The sequence below is a fragment of the Sus scrofa genome, chromosome 5 (genome assembly GCF_000003025.6).
Source record: "Sus scrofa isolate TJ Tabasco breed Duroc chromosome 5, Sscrofa11.1, whole genome shotgun sequence".
Classification (NCBI taxonomy): Eukaryota; Metazoa; Chordata; class Mammalia; order Artiodactyla; family Suidae; genus Sus; species Sus scrofa.
In genome coordinates, this window is record NC_010447.5 from 36,030,240 (window position 1) to 36,037,251 (window position 7,012).

Below are 7,012 nucleotides of genomic sequence, written 5' to 3' on the forward strand. Positions count from 1 at the left end.
GAAATTCAGAGAAGGTAAATAACTTACCCAAGGTCATACTGAGTGCTGATGTCATTTTTTTCTTTTTGAACACTGGTGTCATTTTTTAAAACCTGGAATATCCAACCCCATAGCCTAGCCTTTGAACTTCAGTGCTATTCTGCCTTGTTTGTGCTGAAACTATGCCAGGCACTGGAAATGCATAGAATAAGTTCTGATTCTTTCCCCTGTGCTGCACAAGAGCTAAATCAAAACCTGGTCACAGGCTAGCTCCAGAATCAGAAATTCTTGGTTCAAAGTCTAGCTCTACCACTTAGTTGCAGAAATGGCTTTTACCAAGTTACTCAACCTTCCTGTGCTCAGTTTTCTTGTGCATAAAGTGAGGATAAGAATATTTTGTTACTGGAGTTCCCGTCGTGGCTCAGTGGTTAATGAATCCGACTAGGAACCATGAGGTTGAGGGTATGATCCCTGCCCTTGCTCAGTGGGTTAAAGATCTGGTGTTGCCTTGAGCTGTGGTGTAGGTTGCAGACGCGGCTCGGATCCCGCGTTGCTGTGGCTCTGGAATAGGCTGGCAGCTACAGCTCCGATTCAAATCCTAGCCTGGGAACTTCCCTATGCCTCAAGAGTGGCCCGAGAAATGGCAAAAAGACAAAAAAAAAAAAAAAAAAAGAATATTTTGTTACTGTGAGAATTAAATGAGATAATACACACAAAGCACTGGAACAACACATGGCATATACTAGGTGCTCAGTGATGTGAGCTGCTATTATTATTTGCTTTACCAATAATGAGATTGGTTGAGACTGGGCTGTAACACCCACTAAAGGAGCAAGATTAGTTCCAGGGTCTCAAAGAGGCTCCTTCCCAAAATGTAGGTAGGTGAAGGGGCTTTGTTTAGGAGTGTTACTTGGTGTTTTCATGGTGCTTGGCAACCAAGATTCTGAAAAGTTGCTTTTCTCCTAAGGACATGGTGCTTCTCAAGCTTAGAGTATCTTCTTCTTGGCCAATATTAATATTCCATTTTGGCTGGAATTTAGAGTAATGTATAATTTCTCACTATCCAAAGACAACTCTTTTGCTCCTACAGTTTACATTTAGAGCTTATCAAGAAATACACTAACTCTGAAGTTGTAGCCAGATCTTATGATTTTTAGGCAAAGCTACTGATTTGGAGGGCTGCCTTCTTGTACTAGCTGTGATACTAACTACTTTGGGCAAGCCCTTTCATCTCACTGAGCCACAGTTTCTTTCTAAGTGTAAAAAGAGGATTGAAGTAGTTGGCGAGGATGTGGAGAAATTGGGAATGTAGAATGATGCAGCCACTGTGGACCATTTCTTTAAGATTCCGGGATAAAGTTTGTTGAATTTGTTCATTTAACATATTTATTGAAATGTTTATTGAAACATTTCCATACATATGGAAAACAGTATGAGCTTCCTCAAAAAATTAAAAATGGAACTACCATATGATCTAGCCATCCTACTTCTGGGTATATATTCAAAAAAATAGGAATCAGGATATCAAAGAGATATTTACACTTCTATGCTTTTTGCACCATTATTCACAATAGCCAAGGTACGGAAACAACCTGCATGTTCACTGATGGATGAATGGATTAAAAAAATGTGGTGTAGACATACAATGGAATTTTATTCAGCATTAAAAAAGAAGGATATCTTTCTATATGCAACAACAGGGTTGAACCAGGAGGATTTTATGTGAAGTGAAATAAGCCAGTCACAGAAAGACAAATATTAATATGATTCTACTTACATAAGGTATCTAAAGTAATCAAATTCATGCAAGCAGTGAGTAGAATGATGGTTGCCAGGGGATGGGGAAAAGGAGAAAGAGGAGTTTGTCAATAGGTATAAGGCAACTTCTAAAGATCCGCTGTACAACATACTGCCTATAATTAACAATGCTGTATCATGCACATAGAAATTTAAAAGGGTAGATTTCATATTAGGTTTTCCTACCAGAGCTCCCCCCCCATACAAAGGGTCATGACAAGACTTTTGGGGGTGACAGGTATCTTTATTACCTTGATCATGGTGATGGTTTCACAGGTGTTTGCATATGTACAGACTCAACAACTTGTATATATTAAATATGTGTGGTTTTCTTGTGTATCAATTATACTTCAATAACTTTGCTAAAAAATTTAAAAAATAGAAATAAAGGGGGATTGGATTATATAATTTCTAAAACTACTTCCATTTCCACAATTCATTGAACATATGATTCTCTGAGTCTGTTTATGGGCCAATAGCTATAGGGTAGTTTTTCTCCAGATTCCACAAAACCTTTCTACCCCACTGTCATATGGTTATTAAAGATTCTTAGGTGTTTTCAGAACTGATCTACCAGAAAGTGTACTGAACCCTTCCCACCATATCATAGCAGTCCTTCCCTTTTACATCTCAAGCACTAATTGCAGTTCCCTCTCATCACTTTCAGGAGGCTCTTCCAGAGGCCAATTTGAGTCACAGAGGCAGATGGGTTTTCTTGTTTTTTTCTTTTTTTTAACCTTTTATTATTACTATTTTTTTCTACCGAGACCCAGTTACACATCTAAGTATACATTCTTTTTTCTCACATTACATGTTCCATCATAAGTGACTAGACAGAGTTCCCTGTGCTACTCAGCAGGATCCCATTGCTAATCCATCCCAAAGGCAACAGTCTGTATCTGTTAACTCCAAGCTCCCAGTCCATCCCACTCCCTCCCTTTCCTCCTTGGCAACTGCAAGTCTATTCTCCAAGTCCATGATTTTCTTTTCTGTGAAAAGTTTCCTTTGTGCTCTATATTATATTCTAGATATGTGATATCATATGGTATTTATATTCCTCTTTCTGACTTACTTCACTCAGTATGAGAGCCTTTAGTTCCATCCATGCTGCTGCAAATGGCATTATTTTGTTCTTTTTTATGGCTGAGTAGTATTCCATTGTGTATATATACACCACATCTTCCTAATCCAATCATCTGTCAGTGGACATTTGGGTTGATTCCATGTCTTGGCTATTGTGAATAGCGCTGCAATGAACACTTGGGTGCATGTGTCTTTTTTTAAGGAAAGTTTTGTCCGGATATATGCCCAAGAGTGGGATTGCTGGGTCATATGGTAGTTCTATGTATAGTTTTCTAAGGTACGTCCATACTGTTCTCCACAGTGGTTGTACCAGCTTACATTCCCACCAACAGTGCAGGAGGGTTCCTTTTTCTCTACACCCTCTCCAGCATTTGTTATTTGTGGACTTATTAATGATAGCCATTTTGACTGGTATAAAGTGGTATCTCATGGTAGTTTTGATTTGCATTTCTCCAATTATCAGTGATGTTGAGCATTGTTGCAAGTGCTTGTCAAGGTGTCAGGATGGCTGAGAGTTCTAAGGTGCCAGACGCAGACGGGTTTTCTTTCACTTCAGTCTCTATAAAATTTTTTCTTTCTCCTCTACCCATGTCCACAAGCAGCTCTCTCACGTTAATAGGACACTTTTTTGATTGCTGTTGTAACATGTCATCACAAACTTAGTGGCTAAAACAACACAATCTTATTAAGTTCTCTAGGTTAGAAGTCTGACACCACTTTCGCTGAGCTAAAATTAAGGTGCCAAAAGGGCTGCATCTTTTTGGGAGGCTCTGGGGGAGAGGCTGCTTCTCTGCCTTTTCCAGCTTCTAGAAACGGTGGCGTTTTTGGTTCGTGGTTCCTTCTTCTATCTTCAAGGTCAACTATGGCAGGTTGAATCCTTACATCACTCTGATCACACTTCTATGACCGAATTTGCTTCTCTGACCCTTCTGCTCTCATTTTACACTTTTTTTTTGTCTTTGTCTATTTTTTAGGGCCGCACCTGTGGCATATGGAGATTCCCAGGCTAGGGCTCCAATTGGAGCTGTAGCCGCTAGCCTACGCCAGGGCCACAGTAATACGGGATCCAAGCCACGTCTGCAACCTATACCACAGCTCACGGCAACTTAACTCAGTGATCCTTAACTCGCTGAGCAAGGCCAGGGATTGAACCTGTGTCTTCATGGATGCCAGTCAGATTCGTTAACCACTGAGCCACGATGGGAACTCCCTCATTTTCCACTTTTAAGGACTCATGAACACATTGGGTCCACCAACATAAGCCAAGGTGATCCCTCTATTTGGAGGCCAGCTTCATCCCATCTGCAGCCTTATTTCTTTTCTATTATATAATCTAAAATAGTCACAGATTCTACAGATTAGAACAAGGACATGGTGTTCCCTGGTGGCCTAGAGGTTAAGGATTCGGTGTTGAAACTGCCGTCGGGTGGGTATGATTCCTGGCCCAATTTGATCTGCATGCCACAGGTACAGCCAAAAAGCAAAAACAAAAAACAAACTAAGGGCATACTTTAGGGGGTCTTATTTTGCTTACCACAATGTACATCTTTTAAAACTATAGCTCCACCACCCAGACTTTCTAGATAACTTCTTCCACATCCTGTCCTTCCTCACAAGATCAAGAAGTGAGGAGGTTGAAGAAATCAGCAGTGGCACTGGCTAAGAGTTGCTAAGGATTCCAGGTCGGTGCTATTAGGTTTGGACATAGGGGAAAGCCTTCCCAGTATCTTCTATAATTTACAAGTTGAACAGATGTCCAGTGAAAGGAAACTCCTTGCTTTCTGATCACTCATCCCTCTTAGAATACAAAATTCATTGGAGCAGCCGTTTCCCTTTTTTAATGACCTCAGAGATTGCAGTGTCCTCATTAAGTAATTTAAAATAATCTTTATTTGAGTATCTTTGGGCTTATTCAGGTTGATGTTCAATTTCTTCCTCCCTAAAGCTGAGTAGAAGAGTACTAAATACGCATGCTCCCAAATCATGAACTACAGAACTAACATGGATAATGGAAAAATATCACTACATCACTTCCTAAAGTCATTCCTTCTTGATCAGGTGCCTTCTCCAGGCCTGATGTTACAGAGGAAGGTCAGATAGCTCCCCGCTTTCCAAGAGCCAGATGCTACTGGAAGGATTACAGGCAAATCAAATCCTTAGTGTTGTTGTCAATGACAAAGCTTCCAATAGGAGCAAAGTAGTTCTTGGCTGAAAAATAACTGAGGGTGTAATTTTCTTTCCTTCCCTAGCGTGTAATATTCTTCCCTTCTTTCAAATATTGTTTATTCATTGCCCAATGACAAGAGATGGGGTTTGGAGTTAGACAAACTCAAGTCTGAATTTTATCTGTATGAAGAGCCTTGGGACCTTGGGAAAGTTACTTAATCTATCAGAGCCTCATTTCCTTACCCTTGAGGGATAATAATATTTTTCTCATGTGTTTGGTACAAAGGTTCAATGAAATAACATACTAAAAGTTCCTAGTACAGAGTCTTGCACATGGTAGATGTTTGATAAAGAGCATTATTATTATTATTCAAAAATTTTTAGTGAAGTGTTTACAATGTGTTAGTTTCAGGTGTACAGCAAATTGACTCAGATATATGTGTGTATATACATATATATACTCATTGTTTACATTCTTCTCCATTATAGGTTATTTCAAGATATTGAGTAGAATTCCCTGTGCTATAAAGTAGGTCCTTGTGGGTTATCTATTTTATATATAGAAGTGTGTATATTTTGATCTCAAACTCCTAATTTATCCCTTTCCCCTCCCCTTTGATAACCATAAGTTTGTTTTCTATGTCTGTGAGTATGTTTTAGTTTTGTAAATAAGTTCATTTGTATCATAGTTTAGATTCCACATATGAATGATTCATATGATATTTGTCTTTTCTCTGACTTACTTTACCTGATTATGATAATAAGCTCTAGGTCCATCCACATTACTGCAAAAGGCATGATTTCATTCCTTTTAATGGCTGAGTAATTATCTGTCATCTATCTATCTATCTATCTATCTATCTATCTATCTATCTATCTATCTATCTATCTATCTAATCTATCATCTTCCACATGCTTTGTCCATTCCTCTGTAAGGAGCATTATTATTAATATACTATCTGGCACACCCAGACAAGTCAAGTATGGCTAACAGAGAATTCTATTTTTTTTTTTTTTTTTTTTTTTGTCTTTTTAGGGCCGCACTGGTGGCATAAGGAAGTTCCCAGGCTAGGGGATCGCCTGAATTGGAGCTGTGGCCACTGGCCTCTGCCACAACCACAGCAATGCCAGATCTGAGCTGCATCTGTGACCTATGCTTCAGCTTGTGGCAACACTGGATCCTTAAGCCACTGAGTAAGGCCAGGGATCACAGATACTAGTTGGGTTCTTAACCTGCCGAGTCACAATGAGCACTCCAGAAAGATTATCTTTCTGATTTGCTTTTTCCTGCACTGGAAATTTTTTCAGTAGAAACTTTTAGAAAGTTTAGAAAATTTTATACGAGAAAAGTAATGTCTTTTCACTATATGAAGTTTGGAAAATTAAAAAAAAAATAAATAAAATGACATGGATACTTACCTCAGAGACACAGTCACTCTTGACATGTTGGTGTATTTCTTCCTCTTACTCCTGCCATCTCATAGTCTTAGTTGGAGGTTTATAGCTATAAGCAACAGAAACTCAAACTAGCTCAAGCAAAAATGGACATTTATTGAAAAGACATCCATGAAATTCAAGCATATTACAGAAGAATGGTATTCATAACTGAAAAGACAGCAATAGCATTTAGTCTCTTCATTTCTCCAGGGCACAACGTTTTGTCACTGCTTCCTTTTGTTGTTTCCTGAAGACCAGCTTCCCCAGCTTTGGACATGTGTGTGTCTACTCCAGCTCACTGGCTTTGTAAAATTTCATTAAAGGCTGAGCTGCTGTGTCACAGAGCCCCCAAATACAGTGGCTTAAAAGAAATGTATTTCTGTCCCACTCCAGTTAATGGGGGCAGGTCTGCTCCATGCAGTCATGGTGGAATCCACGTTTCCTCCGTCTTTGCTCTGCCATGCCCTTGCCTGCCTGGTTGAAGCTGGTTCATGGCCATATCCAAGTTCCAATTCATGGGAGGGGGTGAGGGGAGTGCTAGTTCAGGAGG